Raw genomic sequence first — 21,788 nt, forward strand, 5'->3', positions numbered from 1 at the left:
AAAAGAGAGAGAAATAGAGACAAACCAAGAAGCAGACTCTTACCTATAGAGAACAAACTGAGGGTTACCAGAGGGGAGGTGGACAGACGGATGGGCTAGATGGGTGATGGGCATCAAGGAGGGCACTTGCCGTGCTGAGCACTGGCTGTTGTATGTAAGCGATGAATCACTGAATTCTACACCTGAAACTAATATTACACTATATGCTAACTAACTGGAATTAAAAAAAAAAAAAACTTGGGGGGAAAAAAGCATCTTCATTCCAGTTTTTCTTAAGGCTTAACAAACAGTGTTTGAACGGTAGCACAGCCTTTCTTTCGGAACTGGCAGTAGGAAGAGAATAGACCGAGGAGGAGGGAACGAGTTATCCACAGGGAGTAGAGACTTGGATGGAACCCCTAAGCAAAAAAAGTGAACCAAGAGGAGACTGGAAGTCGGGTTTGGTTGTGGTGGTGGTTGCCATTATGTTTGGATTGGCTTTTCCCGCATGGCCATGAACTTGGCTCTCTGTAGTGGTAAAAGCCTATGAGACATTGGCTTCTTAAAACCCACTGACATTATTATTAAAAGCTTCCTGCAGCCATTTTCACTCTCTAAACTAGCTTTAAAGAATGCGTTAATGTGTACGTCGGCTGATGAAGATAATCACGGGGAACAAAGAACTATGCAAGAGCTATAGTGGGAGAAACTAGTTGTCTAACATTAGGCCTTACCTATACTACCATATAGGCAAGTAGACTGAATCACCTTAAAACTCAATAGATTTTTTTTTGTTCTCATTATAAAATGACATTATTGCTTTCATCTTTAATTTAGAAAAAAATTAATTGTAACTCCCCTTGTTCGGGAAAATATTAAGGAAACTTTTAAGAATACATAATTAGGGAAGATGCAATTTATAGGGAGAAAAGAATGAGGACTATACAAACTAATATATAAAAAGAAGCCAGGAATGAGGCCAAATAACATATCATAAATAACTTTATGTAGTAGTTTAAACAAGGGTACAAGTTTGGGGAGAATTATAGCTGATTTTCATGAGAATTCAAATGCAATAATGTATATAAAAGTGATTTACATTCTGTATGGCACTATAAAGGAACTACTTAGTTTTTAATAAAATAAGGTAGAATACTTCAGTAAATGCATTACTTCATTCTCTTCCCCAGCCCTTCTAGGATCCGTATTTGCATACTATGGGGACCTTCCTGGTCCCTATTTCTCAAAGCAGATAAGAAAAGAAATAACTTAATTTCTTTAAGTCTGGGTGCTATACTTGCAATGAGAACTTGGGCATCCATAAATTTGAATTGTTTCAAAAAAAGAACCACAAGCTCCTTGCTTTTTATTTATTTCACTTTCTTAAAGAAGTTCCAAAAGTTTTGCAACTACTAAACAGCTCTAACTATATATACGTACTCTATATACTCTAGAAATTATACTAATATAAATCAAATTATTTGCCATAAAATATCCACATGAGCATAAAAATGTTAAAGTATTTTTTATAAAATCATATTTTACATTCTTCTTAATACAAACCATTTGAAAACATAATCAAAGCAATAATTCAAAACCTATTTCCACTCTAATATATGTCTGGGTTCATTGACCCCTTATATGTGTGCACAGGCATGCAGGAGAAACACCTGGGCCATGCCAGAATTGAAATAAAACTGTACCACCTGGAAAAAAAATGCACATATCTCTAATACCTCAACATACCAAAAAACCTAACAGAATTCATATGGGTAACAAGATTATTCTCATAAGCATTGGCTTTTTCCTCCTTACCAACTCTAGAACATAGAAAACGTTCTGTGTGCCACTTGGCAGAGGCTATTCTTTTTTTGTGCCTGGCACATGGACAAAATGCAAACCTACTTCTTTGTCATGAGCTGGTGTGATGCTCTTATCAAGGTGGCTCAGTCCAATTCCTTCCCATTCTTTCCATATTAAGTCCTCCTGAATGTATGCTTTGAAACTTTTTCAGTAGTACCAGAGAACTACATTTATCCCCAATGTAATTCAAATTTAAATTAGAACTCCTTTTCTAGAGAAAAAGAAAAGTTTGAGAGCAATACCCGTATTCAATATTACTTGCTATGCTGTCACTCAAAATAATTGTGAAATTATGCAGTGATTTGAAATCATTTCATTACAATGCATATTTTCCCCTATCTTCAAGGGCCGGAAGAGTCATAGCACTTGACTGAAGTTCTAAGAACATTTAAATTTCATTAAACCCATTGCTCTCAATTGATGTAGTCACCCCAGCATGTTTATCCACCTCTGAACTTCCCCTATGGATTTAACTAAGGATGTTTGGGGCGATCTCATCACTAACTCGATAAAACCCAAATTGCTCCTTCTTCTTCTCCTACTTCTCTTCAGGTTCTCATTCCAGTGGCCCATTATTCCTCAGTAAATCGCAATGATGGGAATTTTAACCTTGGCCTGGCTGGGAAGACAGACAGGGACTGTTAGATTTCCGCTGTAGCTCCTAAGCTCTCCCCAGTCTGCTCTCTACTTCTACCCCTACAGTTACCTGTCGGCTCCTGCAGCCTCCTCCAGATGGATTCTTGGAGTCTCTTCCCCTGAAGCCACATGTGCGCCATCTGGGGATCTTTCACATCACTGCCAACATTCATACCACACAACCAGCTCCTGGGACGGTGGCTCCCTCTCCACACACCCAGGTTGCTTCATCTCTTTTGTACCCTCAAGTCTCCAGGATTCACTATCCTCTCTTTCCTGAAAAACGTATTTCTCTAAGCCTATTTAACACTAGTTTACTCAAGCGACTGTTTTAATCTTGCTCTATTTCTGAATTCTTTTCTAAGTGGGAGACAGAAAGTTATTTCACTCTGGCATGGCTAAATCCACTCTGTCTTTCAAAGTCATTTAAATTTTTAAATTGTATTTATATACCCCCACTTACACACTTCTTTATTTCACGTGCATTTTTAGTAGGTTACTATGAAATTATCAAAAACACTAATATGAGAAACATTATGTCTGTATAAATCTTCATGGGACATGTGAAACCTCATGTTCAGACAGGAATCGGGGTATTTATTTAATAACTGCAAAGATGTTTGTAAGAACCACTGGGACAAGAATATATGTGAAGTTCAAGAATCAAGCTGACCCTGCCCAAACTACATAATGAAAAACTATTTTGTAAAAATATCCTGCAAAATTACAGTTCACATAATACTACTTAAGTAATCTTTGAACAATAGAATTTTAAAAACATGTTCAACATTAACTATAATCAAAATATTAATATAAAGAAAAATAATATGTCTAAAGAAATATACAGTAAAAAAATGGGAAAAAGTTAAACCAAATAGTTGCAGGAAAACAGTGTATATAAAATTTGATTTAAAATGGGGCACCTGGGTGGCTCAGTTGGTTACATGTCTGACTCTTCGGCTCAGGTCGTGTTCTCAGGATCCTGAGACGGAGCCACGCCTAGGGCTCCGTGTGCTCAGCACAGAGTCTGCTTGAGATTTTCTCTTTCACTCTCCCCCTGCCCCTCCCCCACCATAGTCTCATGCATGGGCTCAATAAATAAATAAATAAATAAAATCTTTAAAAAATATTGATTTATACTGTTCCTTGATGTTAATAGCTATCCAAAATTCATAACCTGGGGCCAATGGGTGGCTCAGTTGGTTAAGTGACCCACACTTGATTTCAGCTCTAGTCATGATCTCAAGCTCCTGGGGCTCTGTGCTCAGTGGACAGTCTGCTTGAGGATTCTCTCTCTCTCTTTGTCTCTCTCTCTCTCTCCCTCTGTCCCTCCCCCTGCTCACACTGTCTCTATAAAATAAATAAATAAACATCTTTTTAAAAAAAATTCTCTCTCTCCCTATCTCTGCTCTCCCCCTCCCCCACTCACACGCACTCTTTCACACACACACACACACAAAAAAAAGACAAAATTCATAACCTGAATCATACACACATAAATAGTTTGGAATTGTATCGATAAAAATTACATTAATCCTTGAGCAATAGAAACTCAAAGTAACAGTGGCTTAAACAAGAAAGTTTATATCTTTTATATAATCCAAACCACTTTAAGTCTAATACAAAAGTTTCATAATCATTGTTTTCACTAATGATGTACTGTATGGTGACCAACATAACATAATGAAATAAAATAAAATGAAAAAAGTCATTATGTTTTCAGATACCTTTGATAACATTGTCCTGTGATCCTCCATACATGGTTACACTTCATGGTCAAAAGAAGCTGCTTAGGGGCGCCTGGGTGGCGCAGTCGTTAAGTGTCTGCCTTCGGCTCAGGGCGTGATCCCGGCGTTCCGGAATCGAGTCCCACATTGGACTCCTCTGCTGGGAGCCTGCTTCTTCCTCTCCCACTCCCCTGCTGTGTTCTCTCTCTCACTGGCTATCTCTCTGTCAAATAAATAAATAAAATCTTAAAAAAAAAAAAAAAGAAGCTGCTTAAACTGGACCTCACATATGCATTCCAGCATACGTGTTTCAGCCTAAAAGAAGGAAACAAGGCTACTCATTCCTATTAAGAACACTTGCCAGAACTCTCAACCTTCCATTGGCTAGAATTAATCATCTGTACTCACCTAACTACAAGGAACTCTGAGAAATATATTTATCGTGTCTAGTAAAAATCAGAGCCCCATTAGTGAGAAAGAAACTGAGAGTAGATATTGGGGGACAACTAGCAATCTCTACCACAAGGCCATAATTGTAAGTTTTACATTTGAACACAAAAATTCATCTTCCACTTGCCTCCACAAAGTGTGTAAGTGACCCAGTTCAAGCCAACATCAGAGAACGACTCCTTGGACTTCTATGGGACGTACAGCTGAGAACTCTCATGTGTTGGACTTGAAATTGTCATGCTCTGACCGAAGGCTAGTTGGGCTACTGATCAGAACCCAAGAACAGGGAGGGCCAACCGAGGGCCAAGATGTAGTCTTGGTGATATCAACCGAGCTTTGAATCAAACTATGCCTAGAACCAGTTCTAGCTCTATGTGTCAGTAAAGTAAACAGACACAGATGTCTGTCAATTTTTGTCAAGATTTTCAAACATCCACTAGGCCCAATGTATGCAAAAGAGTAGTCCATATTCACAGAGCTAGTCTGTGGCTGTTTATTTTACATTCTTATTGGGGTTTACATATCAAAGTGATGCTACATTTGCAAAATCGCAATCAAAACACTGATATAAAGAAGCATGTCCTATGTATTAAGTTTTAAGATTTTCCTTCTTTATATACTCCAGACAAATACTATCCAGTATAAACATAATGCAAGCCACAAGTGTGAGTCATATATGTGATTTTAAATTTTCTCAATAGTTATATTTAAAAGGTAAAAAGAAACAAATTGATTTATTTTATTTAACCCAACATGTTAAAATACTCACATTCCAACATATAATCAATATAAAAATTATTTTTAAATGTTACATTTCCTAGTTCTATGTCTGAGAAATCTAGTTGTGTATTTTATATTTAGAGTCCACCTCAATTCAAACTAAGACACATTTCAGGTGCTCAGTAGTCACATGTGGCCAGTGGCTACCATCTTGTGGCATCATTCTAGCACAAGTTAACTCACAGGAATGATCAACCTGTTCCCTAAACAGTGAAAAAAAAGCTTATTATAAACCAATTGAGTCTGGTAAGTTTGATGGGAAGGGGTAGGTACCTGTGGGAAGTGTGATTATTCTTTTACCCCTTTAGGTTTTCTAAATCTATTTTGGTCATTTATTATTTTTTTTCTGTATAAAGATTTAAAAATGCATTGGCATAAACTTGCCCATAGGCTAAAAGATTAACAGAGCTGCTTTGGTTGAAGGTAACTCTAAACTCAGTTTCAACCATCCTGAAGAGGCAGGGGCGGGGGGGGGGGGAATGGAATGGGATGTATGATTATAAAGTCCATGAGTAGCATTAGTTGTACAAGATCCATGGGCTCAACTATATTGTAATCCGGGTTGGTTTCACTTTCAGTAAGGTGGACAATTCTAGATTTGTGTGCACTAGGTTCAAATTTAGAAAGAAAGAAAAAAAAAAAAGAGCACCATTTCCTGTGTCCATAAAAAGCCCAGCCTGATTCCCATTGGCCTAAATCGATTCACATGCCTCATTCCTGAAGTAATTTGGGAGGTTGAGGTGGAAATTCAGGCAGATTGAAGTGTTTTATTGTCTTAGTCCATATGTCAAAAGCTGGAGCTGGTGATAGAAACTGTCTCTCCTTGAATGAAATGCAGGCAATGGGTATTTCGTCAAGGAAAAATTGGAAGAATAGATGCAAGACTGAAAAAAAGCAGATTTCTACCTCATCCCACTTAACTGTCTTTGATATCCTTTATATCCGTGGTTACATTCATTTTCTCAGTCACAGTATTGTGCATTTGGAATCCTCTCCATTTTTCTTACCTAAAATTACTAAATTATAAGTATTTTATTAGTTTTTAAAGAATTGAGATGAGTCTGCCACTTTGTCTTCTTTTGTATATGGTGTTTTTAACTCAAGTTTTTATTAATCTCTCCCTTGTTGTGTTTGTTTTCCAGTAACTTCTGTAGTTGCCTGAATTTGTGGTAGCAAGAGGAAAGAATTTGACAGCTTTTACTCCTGTGCTGAGCCACGTAACGATTTTCCACATGTTTACTGTGTCATCCTAACTTTACATGTGGCCCTTTTGCCTTATTGCCTCTGTTCTGAACAACTCATAATATTAATATTAGAGACTGCCATGGCAAATTCTGGTTTTAGTTGTAAATTAGTTATCTTCATGTGGAACTAAATGTTTACATGTGGCTTTTATTTCCTTTGTTATCTTCGTTTTACTAATTTTTATAATAACTGTATATGATGTTGTAACCAAAAAACAATAAATGCTATTTAGAAAAAACATTGGAGTATATCCTAAGCAATATTTTTAATCATTCAATAATATAATCTTTTTACTTTGTACATAATCTCTTCTACTAAGTCTAGAATAAGTGGTTGTAAAAAAGGCCTGTTCTCTAAAACTTCCTTCTGAAAAAATTTAATATTAAACTATTAAAAAACCTGATTTTTTTTTTTTTTTTTTTTTTTTTTTTACTTTTCTTTTGTGTCTGGTTAGGTGCTTCGGAAGGGAATTTGTCTAAGGATTCTTTTCCTTTTTTTTTTTCTGTAGTTTCTTGCCCAAAGTTGGGAATCAATGCATTCAGTCATCTGAGGTCCCATCTAGCTTTCATTTTCTTGAATTCTCATGTTTATTTATTTTTGCTCTGTAACTGCAGTTTTCACATTTTGCTTGTATTGCTGATTTGGAAAAAAAATCAGCCCTAACTGTGCTGAAACTAGTTCTAATATACAAGTCTCCCACTGTGTTTTTTCCGTTAGTACGCCAAACTGCCCATTTCCCAACTGACTTTTTTTCCTAAGGCTTTCAATTAATGGGCTTTATTAAAGGAATTCTGACTTATACAAGCATAACATTTTATAGATTTTTTACATGAGTTTCTTCTCATATTTAGATATGGGAACTGCTTCCTTATTTATCAAGGAGAAGCTTTCTAAGACATATTTAATTTCATTTTAAATAATAATTTTTCTTCTGCTGCTGAGAACGAGATGTCATGTACAGTTCCTCTGGAATAGTCTATAAAGTGCTGTTCGGCCCTCCACCCCTTGGGAAGAACCACCGTTGCTACACAGTGTGAGTAAAACCCTGTAGATGTAAGGTTATATTGATACACATTTCTTCAATTATATAATATGCAGACACAAACCTTAGTTTCACAGAGAAATTATTTTGTTCTATACGGTGAGAATACTAATTCCAGCGTTCTTGCTGTTATCAAATAGTAAACTGGCTTGAGTGAGGAAACATTATTTAATGTGAAATAATATTTCATTTCTTAACATCTTTTTAGTTAACAAAGATTTTTGTATAGTAATGAACAATTTACAATAGATTTACATGAGGTTGTCATACTGGTGAGTTTTCATGACTACACAATTAAAAACACTTGGCATTTTTGTGCTGATTCATTCGATCACCATTCCAGCACCTGCTTTGTGCCAGGTGCTCTCTTATATTCTAGAAATTTTGCAGTGGAAAAACAAAAACAAAAACACCCTTCCTGTTTCCCGCCCTTGTGGGACTTAGAGAATCTGAGTGAATGAGGATAGTGAATGTACGATTAAGGCAAATAATGATTTAATTAAGTGTTCTGTGAAGAAAAAGTACATGGTACAAGGAGAAAAAGTAATAGGGTTGCTAATGTGAAAGTCACCCTTCAGCTGAGACAATGACTAGGAGTTGTCCAAGGCAATGAGAAGCAAGAGTGTTCCTGCCAAAAGGGACAACACGTGCAAAGGGCCTGAAGCAAGAAGGACTGTGACTTGACTGGGAAATTGAAAGATGGACCGTGTTATTGAAATAGTTAAGTATCAAGTAATAGAAGTAGTATGAGATAGAGTAAGAGCGAAGTTTCCAACACTAAATGTCTTGCTTCCAAAATCATCTTCCACATTTGTATTTCTTAGTGCCTCCTGATATCACAGCCTCTAAGAAATCATTAATCAGTGTACACATATATAAAGTTCATCTTCCCAAAACACCTACTATCGTTTACCCAAGCATTTTCAAGTATTTCCTCACCCTCTCCTCTGACCATGAATGGTATCCATTTCCCGGAGGACAAAATCCTCCACAAAATTCAGGCCAGACCCAGCATCAAACACAGAAGCCCTCCGATTCCTTATCCCTCTCCCCAGGCGTCCAATTGCCTTTTCGCTCTCTCAGTCTCTTATCCTACATAAATTGTTTAACTCCAGGTGGCTTAATCTTTCCTTACTTACAGAAAAATGATGTGGTTTAGAGCAGGAAAGATAATTAACACATTTATCAGAAATAATTGATTCCTAGAAGCCAGAAGTCAATCCAGAAATCTCTACATTCAGAGATTAGGATGTCGCTGACAAATAGAAGCAACTATGTAATTAATTTAAGTTTATGCCTCAAAACCTCTTCCCACAAAATCTCTGGAAGCACCAAGCTTAGTTGTTCGACAATGTAGTGTACTGCTTAACCGTCCATTCCTCCTATCTCCAGACCCCTTGTTCACTCCTCAGGAGTAAGCTTCCCTAGTAACCTGTTCTCAACTCCATTCTTCCCCTCTGCTCTTTCTTTTGAACTGACCATACCAACAAAATTTACTCCATTGCATCTTTTTAAAAAATATTTTTATTTATTTATTTGACAGAGAGACACAGCGAGAGAGGGAACACAAGCAGGGGGAGTGGGAGAGGGAGAAGCAGGCTTCTGGCTGAGCGAGCACCCCGATCTGGGGCTCCATGCCAGAACCCTGGAATTATGAGCTGAGCTAAAGGCAGTCATTTAACTGACTGACCCAGGTGCCCCTAATCCATTGCATCTTAAACTTCCCATTCCCTGGTTAACAAACAATCTGCTTCCTCGCCCTCAGAACATTCTATCTACCTACTGGTCTTCAGTCAAACCTGGCTCTTCAGTGAAGATACAACTTTGTATTCTCAAGTCCAAATTGCTTGTTCTCTGGATGCCTCTCCCCTCAGGGTGAGAATGACATCAACCCCAAGATGGAGAGATCCATATTCCTCCACCTTCACGTATATAAACCTTTGCATCCTCTTAGCTGACCCAACCTCTATTCAGACACCATCAGGTATCAGGTTCTCTGCACTTTGCTCAAAGATTTCCTCACCCCAAACCCTGCGGTCGTCATAGGTTATTTACTGTCCAGCAGGTTGCTAGGTTTGACATTCTAACCTCTAGCTCTTCCATTTGCTCAACCTTATTGGCTTTCACCCCTTGCCCCATGTATCAACCCTTCTGTGAGCCACTTCTTTTTTCATTCAGCTTGGGTCCCATGACCCATAGCTTCAACTATTCTTTTTTTAATATCCACAACTTCCTGCACCCATTGTCTTTCTGTCAACCTGTCAAGAAAACCCCAACTCTTGATGCATTCATCTTCACCCAGCTTGCTGGATAGAGATGGAGAACTTGACAGCTGTTCAGAGTATCCAGATCAACAATGGCTATTCTATGATCTTTCTCTGATCTGCTTATATCCTCATTTTCCAGTGGGATCATTCCAAGTTCCCCTGTTTTCACATAAACCCCAACTCCATCAACTCCTCCATTTCAGCAGATAACTTTGGTTTCTGCTTCAGAACAAAGTTCAAGCCAACAGGAAAGACCTGACAAATCTACATCTTTACCTGCATCTGCACCTGCCATTTCCTTTTGTTCCAGTTGCAGTAGAATCTCTAGGGCTCATTCTCCCTTCGTCTCCTACACTCTCCACAATCTTTTCCCTGCATCTTCAAACCTCACTGCTCACACTTGAAAGATCTTCCTTCTATTCACGTTTCCCATTAGGCTTCCCCTCGATTTCTCCCTTCCCCTTTACACAAAAGTATTGAAAACTTTAATTTGCTGACTGTCTTCAATCCTTACCATATTATTTATTCCTAAATCACGGCATCCTTATTCTTACCTGCACAGCCCCCAACTCCTTAAAACTGCTGTCTCAAAATTCACCTGATTCTCTTGCCCCACAATCAGTGGAAACTTCTTAGGCTTTAACTGACTTCTCTCTCGGAGGCACTTGACTCTCCTCTCTAAGCTCCTCATTTTTTATTTCTATGACATGATACTATCCTGCCTTCTTTAAATTTTTGTCTTTTTAAGTAACTGATTAATCTTACAAAGATTTGTCCTCATTTACTATACCTTGTAAATCAAATAACTATCTGTATATCAGTATTCAAGATGTCAACATTCGATAAATATTTATATCACTGTTTACATTTTTTAATAACTATTTAATTCTTAACTTTCTTATTTCTGTTTTCTTTAATTTGGTATACTTATCTCTAGCCTCATGTATCTAACACTTATGATATGTATTTTTCAGTCATCCTTTTTGCTCTTTAAGCCTATGTTTCCCTTCTGACACATCCTGCAGGCTGTAAGAACCAGTATATTCATTGATACTTATAGTAAATATTCACTATTTTCAATAGTGTTTTCTCTTTGGTGCAAGAGTTAATCATAAAGATACTTCTTATGTTTCCTAGACAATAAGAGGGGTAACTATTTTTATTTTTGTGCCTGAAATCTAATTTGATTTCAAACGTTCTCTTGCTTTCTTCCTATTGCTTTATTCACTTCTTTTCAAGTTGATTTGTGGCTTCTTCTTCATTCCTGATTTTCATGTATTCCTTCTTTGCAAACTTTAGTACTTGGCCTGCTTTTGTCTATCTGTAGACTTGCCCCCAAGCAGTATACTCATTTCTGCAGCTCCAATAAATATTTTCAAGTGAATGAGTCTTTGAAATGTTCAACATTGGGATGACTTTAAAAAAAATCCTGACAACATAACATTTTAGTGACAACATAACATTTTAGTTGTTGAGCTGTTATTTATTCAAGAATTCAAATATTGAAATACAACATTAATTTTAATCCTTACTTTGATGACACACTTTTTAAAAACAGCCTAATAATTTCCTTAACTATTCAAAATATGCCACCCTAAGTAAAATGGCAAAATTAATATCTGCATTTAATAATAAGCTACTGTTATAAGAAACAATTTGGCTATAACTTTTTGAAATAATATTGTACGATTACTCCTGGTTACATAAATGGAGACTTCGATATTTTTATCAGCAGGCAATACAAAATTTTCAAGACCCAATGGTATTTTTTCTATTTTCTCATATTTTTTGCCTGATCTACAAAGTGCAAGATCGTGATAACTTTGAACTATGCCACACAGCTCAGGAATGAAAAGAACAAACTTGGCATATAAGCTAGATATTAGATACTCTTTCTCAAAATGTTGTCCAGGGAAACTTCACATCATCGGGGGTAATTTTAAAAAAATACATATTCCTGGATGCCAATCTGGACAAATACGACAGAAATAGCTGGGGATGAGGTCCACAATTCTGCATTTTATAAACACTACAGTTATTCTTATGCATTTTTGAGAAGTGTTATAATAAATAAATTATTATCTGGTGAGACAACTGTGCTTGTTTACAATGTATCAGAATATCCACTATTAAGTTCTCAATTTCTTTATAAAAGCTCTTTTTATATTGTAAGGATAAAATGCATACATTTACCACTAGGAGTAGATTTCTACGACTTAAGGTATAATGACAACTTTCTACACAAGATGGAATATTATAGAGAAACCCTGGCATTACAAGTGACTTAATTCTGAGAGTTTAGAGTTAGTTTCAATGTTATACAGCAGTGCTTCCCAAACTCTATGTGCATAGAAATCAGCTGTGGAATTTGGCAATCTGCAGATTTAAAAGGAGCAAAATAGGGATGAGATTCTGCATTTCCAACAAGCTCCCAGGTGAGGTCACATTTGAATAACAAGGTTATAAAAAACAAACAGCTTATGGCAAAAAAAAAAAAAAAAAATTAAACTCACCTCTTCTAATACTCTTGGCCTTCCTCTTAAAAATATTTAAAAACTCTTTCAATTCCATAAGATCAAAAAAATAGGATCTTTGATTAAAGAAAAAATGGAAATGAGGTGTTTTGAAGTTCTTGTTGATTTTGAAAATCTCAATTACAACATCTTACTTCTACCAAAAGATACCCTTTCTCTACTTATGATATAAAGTCCTTTAAGCACTAAGCAGTGAATATTAGTATATCACTAGGAGCAAATACTTCAGGAATGAGAACACATAACACAGAATTGCTTTAGATAATTTTTCCTAGAATGAATAATACTTTCTGATAGTGTAATTAGAAAAAATGCATAGAAATAGTTAATAACTATTTTAGGACTCAAAGATTTAATACTTTTTTTTTTAAGTAAATCCCAAAAAGCTATCTCAATGCCTAATGAGAATTACCTCTTCAAAATCAAATGTAAGCTAAAAACATAAATATTGAGCAGTTTGGGAGTTTGAATTTTGTCCCAAAGGAACAAAAGTGCATAGCATATGGGAACGTTCAGATTGGAGGCTAGTGCAGGCTATTTGGGAAAGACAAAATCCCAGAGTTTCCAACTACAGTAGCTGGGGCTTGGTTTGGAGTAACCAGAGGAATTGGCTATTATTCAGACTAACGACACTTTTAAAGGGTAAAGACCCAGAAAACCCAGTAATGCTGACTCATAAGCATACATTTGTTCTGGGCTTCTAAGGGAATTAGGCATGCAACTCCCATTAACATTAACAGAAGACAGAAGTTCTATATCTAATTTCCTTCTCAGCGGGCTGGAAACAAACCCCATAATTTGGAGGATTTGCAGCTTTAAGCAAGCTACATTGTGATCAAGAATTGCATATGATGAAATGGAAATGATGGAAAAAATGCCTTATCCTTAATTTTAAATGACCTTGTGTTTCACAAAGCATCTCAGGCACAAATTAAAATAAAGAACAGTTGTACTGCAGAGGGGCCTTTATTCTTAGACATGAGAGTTATGGCCCCAGTGCCCTGATCTATTAAAAGTGGTGAGTTCAGCTTCTTGAAATGCCACTTTGAAAATCCGTTTTGTCTGAATTGTACAATTTCATCAGTAAAGCAGCTCAATCTGGGTTTACAATGTAGAGTGGAATATAATGATTAAACGAAGAATTGCAATGCTTTCCTTGAAAGCGAAAAGAGAAATGCCACATGTATATAAAAATGCTAATGATTTACTCCTAATGTTGTTATTTAAATAACATCTGTGGGGCTATCTTTGTTGAGTTGCATCATGATACAGAAGAGTTTCCCTTCCTTTTTGACACAGATGCCAACCATTACAGACGCATGGGAGTTGATGGAAAATCGTGCTAAGGCAAAAGACAGTATTAGTCTATACAATCACATGATTCAAGAAACAAGCAAACAAGTAAAAATGCCACTGCAAAAAAAAAAGGTTTAAGATACTTGTTTCCTTAAATTCTTTGTTTAAAAACAAATAAACAGAAGACAACTCACCAGTTTGAAGGACAGTATGGAAATTGGAGTTCAGTGCCAACTACTTCAGGTTGAGGAACAAAGTGGCATAACTTACATCTTGCAACTTCACTAAAATGCTTTTCTGAGCACAAAAGGAGTTTCAACATAAAATATTAAAATACAGGGGCACCTGGGTGGCTCAGTCGGTTAAGCAACCCACTCTTGGTTTCAGCTCAGATCATGATCTCCCAGTCATGGGATCTAGCCCGCCCCCGCCCCCCCCCCATGCTCAGTGGGGAGTCTGCTTCAGATTCTTTCTCTCCCTCTCCCTATCCCTCCAGATCTCTCTTTTTCTCTCTCTCTCTCAAATAAATAAGTAAATAAAATCTTTACGAATATATTAAAATACAAAAAAGGGATGTTTCAGGAAAGCAGTAGTAAAATGTGTCAACTACTGAGATTTTTGCCAGATTCAGGAGGCTTTTGTCACTCATCATCGCCACGGATTTCTTATCTCCTTTTCCACTTATTCATCACTCTTACAATGGCTCGATACTCTTTATGTCTCTGCATGTAGACCCTCCCTTTTTGTGTGTGTGTTGCTTTTGTTCCCTTAAGAAGTGATATATATAACCTTTGAGAAAGTTCACAAATGATGTAGCTGTCGTTATTAGGAACAGATCGGGAATTCTGCACGTGCTGATTCCTTTCCTCCCACAGTCTAATTGTGCAAGTACTCCGACATGGTGTTTTTGGATTCTGATTACAAGAATTTCCCAAGTCATTATCTCTTTCTTCATTTCTTTCTGCTTCAATATTATAATCCACCAAAAAAATAGACTGACTTTTTAAAACAGTACTTCGATTAAGACATCGGCTTTCTCAGGAAGCTTCTATTACTGGCCACTTGCTAACAGCATAACATATACTAAATAACTTGGCTCTGATTTTATTTCATAATGGGATCGTCTCTACACATCCCATGCTTCAGGCAAGGCAGACTATTCCTGCAAAAAAAAAAAAAATGGTTTTCCATATGGCTTTCCTTCGACAGTGCTCTTCCTTCTGCCTGCATTATCCGAAGCCTTTCAGTGCCGTGTCCCTCAGCTTGGTAAGACCTCTCTCAACTCTCCTAGCACTCAATTGTGACTTCCATTTCAAAGCGTTTTTCTCTTGTATTATGAGTGTTGGTTAACGGCTTTATTCTTCCTGTTAGAGTCTAAGTTTATGAAGACAGAGGTATATGCTAAGTATCAATATTTCCTGAAGTTTCTAGCCCAAAGTCTGGTAACTAGTAGACACTCAGTAAAGATATGCTGCAAGGTAAATATGTGAGGTGATCCTCAACTTCATTGTGGGAATCCTTCTTCAGTGTAAACATACATCAAATCATCCCATTGTACACCTCACATATAAAGGTATGACAATTTTATCTGTCAAATATTCCTCAGTAAACTTGATTTTAAAAAAAAGATACGGTGTATTTTAAGTGTGCTTTTTAATTTTTAAATAAGTCTAAATATTTAAATGTCATTTATTACAAAGTTTTGTGTGAAAATCTAAAAGATTCATTTGGAAAATCATCACTGCATTCAGTGTCTAGAAGAACGCTGGGCATATAGGAGACATATAATTAAAATGTATTAAATGAATGAATAAACATATGATTAAATCCATGTAATTCTCATTATTCTTTTTTTTTAATCTCACAATTTGTACCTTGTACTTCTAAATATATAATTCTGTCCAGTCTGATTGAAAATCTAAGCACCTAGAGCCTTTTCCCAGATAGATAAAAATTTAAATAGTATGGAAAAACAAGGGTTGAGAATATTTAGATGAAAAGTATTTTCATTACTATATGGATGATTTGTTAGTATTATTCATAACATTGGTGATGATTTTGATAACTATTGATCACCATTCCTGAATTTAATTTTTAATTGAAATAGTTTTGTCAGAGTGCTCAGTAAAGAACATTAATTTTAAAGAAAATGCAAAGAGGTTTTTTAAATCTTCTTAGATGGTCTAAGAACGCCAAATTATAAGATATATAACTTTTTAGGGGAGAAAATGCCTATTGTGTGAACTGTTTTATGTAATACATCTGGGATAAATGTCTGTTGGGTGGGATGAAATTTCCTACAGCTCCTCGCAGCGCACACAAGCTGGCACCTTGCCACGGGGACCCTGCAGATATTCTTAAGAAGACCCATGGCTAGAAGCAGTCAAGACAGAGATTTTGTATCACCCCTTTCATGCTTTGAAATGCAGTAGATTTATCAAAACCCTTAGATAGAGCCACAAAAGAACTTCATGTTATTTTACTAGAGTCACAGAAAAAGAACCTAAAAATAAAATTCCCTCACTATTCCTGGGGTGTGAGCACTTCATGTAGCTTTGTGATTTGACATCACATGAAATTCCAGGGAAGGCTGTGCAGGCAGGGAGGACGCCGGGGTCAAGGAGCAGTGGGATCCGAACCTGTGCTTGACTTACTTTGATGATCTTATTTGTTATATCAAATGGAGCAGGAAAAAGGCTCTCCAAATGAGCATAAGAAGCTACTCTTGGTTTTAATTCACTCCCTTTGATTTCCCTCAGCCGCACAGATTAGAGATGGGTCTTTCTTTTCGCCTGGTGTGTCTCGCTGTGGATGCACTAGGAGAAAGAAAGAGCCAGCTTTAAAGGATTCTTTGTCCAACATGGTCTCTTTAACCACTGAAACATCTTCCGGAATGAAGTGCCACGGTGTTTGATGGTGGCTGAACTAGAAATCACTTTCTGTCAATCAAATGCAAACCCAGGAACTGGCCGCACATTATGAAAACCCGAAAAAATGATAGAGAAGGGGGGAAAATCTCCACATTAAAAATTCAGTTTTGAAGTACCTTACTCCATTCATTTACATAAATATGAAATGAAGTGTCAAATGGAAGAAATCATTAAAACAGTTCAACTGAAAGAAATAGGATCAGGATTGTTATAAGACGGTGGACTCCAGCTCCCCGGGCACACGTCTTCCATAAAGGCCGCGGCCCATCCACGCATCGGTTGATAACGGCAAGGCCGATGTTTCCAAATCAGCAGCTATTGTCAGCGCACAAGAGCGAATGTGTTCTAACCATATGTAAACATGGGACAATCACTCTGTGTACAACTAGTGCATCTAACACCATGTATATGGCACTAATAGACCCCAAGAGCTGTGCTACAGACAGATAACGCAGCTCCCAGATCATTGGAGGCTCTAATTCTCCCCTTATGCCTCACAGCGCTTTCCAAAAGTGTGTTATCTTCAAGTAACACACCCTTGGCTTGTGCCTTATTGCTTAATTATAATCCCGAAAACGTCAGATCAGAATAATTGCCATTACCCATTGTAGGCTTTCTGACTTAACCTAAGTGAGCATTTGAAAAATATGTTCAAAGTTTTATTGACCTTGGAGGGAGAGATTCCTTTACTCATTCCTATAATTACATTGTGGGCAGAAAATGCCTGGGGAGAGAAGCAGAGAATCAAGGAGTTGGATATTTCTATGCTTTGTTTTTAATACAGTCCAGCTTCATAACTTTACCTGCATTCCAGAGTGCACGCTCTCCACTCCATCGGTGTGGAGCCACGAGTGCATACTGCTAACACTCACTTAGCAGAAGCAGACTTCGCCTTTCACCGGCAGGTCACAAGACTCTGAGTTAACTCCACAGATTGGATCTCTAAGATGCACTTTTGTCCTCATCCATACATACCATTCGTTTGTACCAAGACGGGGTTGGTACACGCTACAGTAAGTGTAAGAGCCTTCCCTACCAACCACCATAATGAGTAAAACATCTCTCAGTGCCTTGGCTTAGTAGTACTAAAGATCCATTTTGCCCAATGCAAGAGCTTCCCAACTAGATTCCCTACTACAAGGAATCCTCTCTGCAATCCTTCCTACAATCATTATCAGAATAATCTTTAGATACAGCTCTGTGTCATTTACATTCTGGAAAAAAAAAATGTTTAAAAAAGCCTTCTGAGGCTGCCAATTTCTTTTAGAATAAATATCTAAACTCCAATCTAGAATTAAAAGCTCTAAACTATAGGACCTCAATCTATTTCTTTAAATCATTTTCCAGTTCATACCCCTCCCTCATGTCAGGATTAAACTAAACTTAAAAACTTGCTGTACTCACCCTATGCTTTCCAATGGCCATACTTGCCTTCTGTGCTGTTTCCACTTGCATGAATTTGTTCTCCGCCTTGCTCTGAGTTCACATTTCTTTTCCTTTTTTCATTGTTTAATCCAGTTTCATCTATTCCTAAAATTCCTCTCTGATTCAGTCTCTACCTCCACTTTGTCAGACACTCTACTGGATGTTCACATGAGAAAACAAGCTCAAAAAACGCTAACATTTACCAGGTCGTGGGAGAAGTGCTGTGACAGAGGCAGCCCTGGGGGCAATAGGTGCCCAGATGCGGGTTACCTAACTCAGTCTGTGTGGTCAAGGAAAGCTTCCTGGAGGAGGTGGCCTTTAAGCAACAATTGGAGGAAGAGTATAAGTTTGGTCAGGGAAAGGAGAGGGAAGGACTTTCCAGGTAGAGGGGATGGTGAGCCCTGCTGGACCCAGAGTCTCTCCATACTCAGCGCCTTGGCCCTGCTCAAGAACTGTCTGTCTCTTACTTGGGCTCCTTCAACAGACTCCCTGCTTCCCCTCCACTTGCTACATAACTCCCAGGGAGCGTTTCGTAGAGATTGACTGTAATTGCTTTCTGCTCTGGTCCTATGGATCTTTTCAATCTTCCCCTGCCCCATTGGGCACATTCACTATTATTCCATCTGAATCACATGCCTTTACTGTCATTTTTTCGTTAATTCCATGCAGTCCCTTCCTTGTACTTCACAAAGCAGATTTAGTTGATCCCACCTCTGTGATCTTATGCAAGTTGTACATCCTTTTATCGTAACACTTGCTATTTTTGTAGCCACATGGGAATATTTCCTTCAAGCACTTCCAGTGTATATGAGGTTGTCCTTTCCGATGTTGCCTGGCTCACAAATGCTAGCAGCCACCTTTCAAACTCTGCTAAGAAAAGTCAATTCAATGAGTTTTATTTTATTGATTTAATTTTTATCATGACATAGTAGCTGAAAAGATATAGTTATCACTTAAACTCTTCATGAATTTAGGGGGAAAAATGACCTGACCTGTATTGTAAGCTACTATATTCCAGGCACTGTATTCAACACGTGACGATGGTATCTCCAATTCTCTCTCTCTGTCTCTCTGTCTCTCTCTCCCTCTCCCTCTCCCTCTTTCTCTTTCTGTCTTTCACACACACACACACACACACACACACACACACACCATCACCATCACCATCACCATCACCATCACCATCACCACCATCCAATGACAACAACAAAGACAAAGGCAAAGCGGGCATTTTTCTACAGATAAGGCATAGAAATCATGAACCTTTTTTTTCAGAGGCACAGCTTGTAAGAGGTAAAGCCATGCACAAGCCCAGGTCTTTTGGTGCCCAAGGACTTTGCCTTTGCCTGAGAGTACACACCATATTAAAGGTTGTGGGATTTTGTGCTATATTTTATCATGTCTCCGTGCTTCTTATTGTATCTTACTTTTCTTAAATTAAAAATTATCCAATATTCTTACCATAGACAGTAATTCTCCCAAGCCATCCATATTACAAAAGGGAGAATGAAGACTATACTTTGGGTTTGTCAGTTGTATCATGAAATCCATCATCTTCTTTCTCATAAAATTTCTGAATACTTGACATATTCTGCTTTATATTATAATGTGGGATAGATTTTAATCCTCCTAATTTAACTTTGAAGGGCAACTTGTCCCCAACTCAACAATCATGGTCTCTGTTAGACTGGGTTACACTAGTCTATATGAAGTAAACTCTAAATTTCAAAGGCTTAAAAAAATAGAAATTTATCTCTTGCTCACCAAGGAATAACATGAGTGCTCCTACTGTTGGGGAAGTGGTGAATCTCTGCACTATAGAACCATTTGGGTTGAAAGATGATTAACTTATAATGACCTAAATAATTCCCCATAAGACATTTAAAACTTTTATGTATACATACATATATGCACACACAATTATACATACATGTAATTTATTTTTCTAATGTTTCACATTTTATTTTTATTATAAACCAATTACAAACAAAAATATGTGTTATAGACTATATTAATCAGGCCAAATTTATATAACATTTATTTAAAATGCCCCAATGCATATGTGTGTGTGTGTGTGTGTGTGTGTGTGTGTGTGTGTGTAAAACACTGTTTTTATTTGTTTCCTGATTGTGCCATTTAGTAGATTTGAAACTGGTGGCAAGTGCATGGATCTATCTGAACATTCTTTCCTCATCTGCAAAATTGTGAGGACAATACCTCCTTTTTAGTGTAGTGATGAGCATTACATGACATAACACTCTGCATAGAAGCTAGAAGAGTCAATGTTCTATAACGGTTATTTTTTTTTGTTTCATAATTATCAATATCATTATAATTTTAAAACCTCAAGTATTATAGTAATTTCATATCAGGAGAACTTAAGAACCATTAAAGGATGTAGTTACAGCACACCTTAAATTGGGTTGTTTTCTGTGTTCTGCAATAACAAGTACTAATCCTTGATATCATAACACTCACCAAGAATTCTGTTCAGCAGTTTCCTACCTTAGGTCATTTAACCCTTTGAGAGCATTGTGAGGAGATATTATGCGCATCATATAGATCTGAAAACCAAACTCCAGACTAGTTTGTAATAATTAGTAATAATTCTTATTACTAGAATAATCAAATTATTTATAAGAATTATATACACTTACCAAATGGTAGGTCATTAATTTACAACCATGTGTACCTGAGTTTAATGTTTTCTGTACTTTCTCTTATTTGACTATAATTATACCTATTTCTTATATTCCTTTCATGTATAATTCTATATTTAGAAATGCCAATTAACAAAAATTTCTCCAAGGAAAATTTTTATATCTACAACATTCATAAATTATAATATGTTGGTGGGCAGATTCTATTTCATATATTTTCATGTATGCAAACAATGCATATACTACTAAGTGACTCATAAATATTTTTACTGAAGGATTATGTAAATGAAAACCAAATGAATGAGAATATCCTAAATTAGTAATGGGGCAAGAGGTAAAGATAAAATTTTACATCTTTATCCCTAATGTTTCATTATTTCCTAATAATTATAACTGATAGGAATAAATCCTTGACAGCCTGATTTAAATAGAAACCACACACATGATCAAGCTTTGCTAAGATATAAACATTATTAAGGGTAATCTATAGATAGATAAGATAGATGATAGATACATAGATAGATAGACATATATCTTATATAAATATATCTTATATCTATAGCTATAGCTATAGATATTTACCTTCCTCAAGAGCCAGAGAAATGATTGTGAGTCCAGGTAGCCCAAATCTCTATGCATGACGATATCTGAAATAAGACTTTTACTAAAGATGCTATCAAGTTTCCTGAATAAGAAATGTAAGGAAAAAAAAGAACAATAACAAATGCTAGAGTGTATACAGAATAATTTCCAATGGCAGCTTCTGGTTTCTCCTAAAGATATAGTAGTTACACTTAGTTTACTAAGGCCCAATCTGGCTTTTTCCTCTAGTTTCGGCAGATTTTCCATTCAGTCCTATGCTGTTGTGTCCCTTTACGGCCTTTACTTGCTACTGTCAACCCCAGAGAGGCGCCTGTCTCTCTAATGTGAGTACTCCAAGTTGAATCCATGTGC

Source organism: Ursus americanus, chromosome 4 (genome assembly GCF_024610735.1).
Source record: "Ursus americanus isolate L20-20 chromosome 4, mUrsAme1.1.p, whole genome shotgun sequence".
Lineage (NCBI taxonomy): Eukaryota > Metazoa > Chordata > Mammalia > Carnivora > Ursidae > Ursus > Ursus americanus.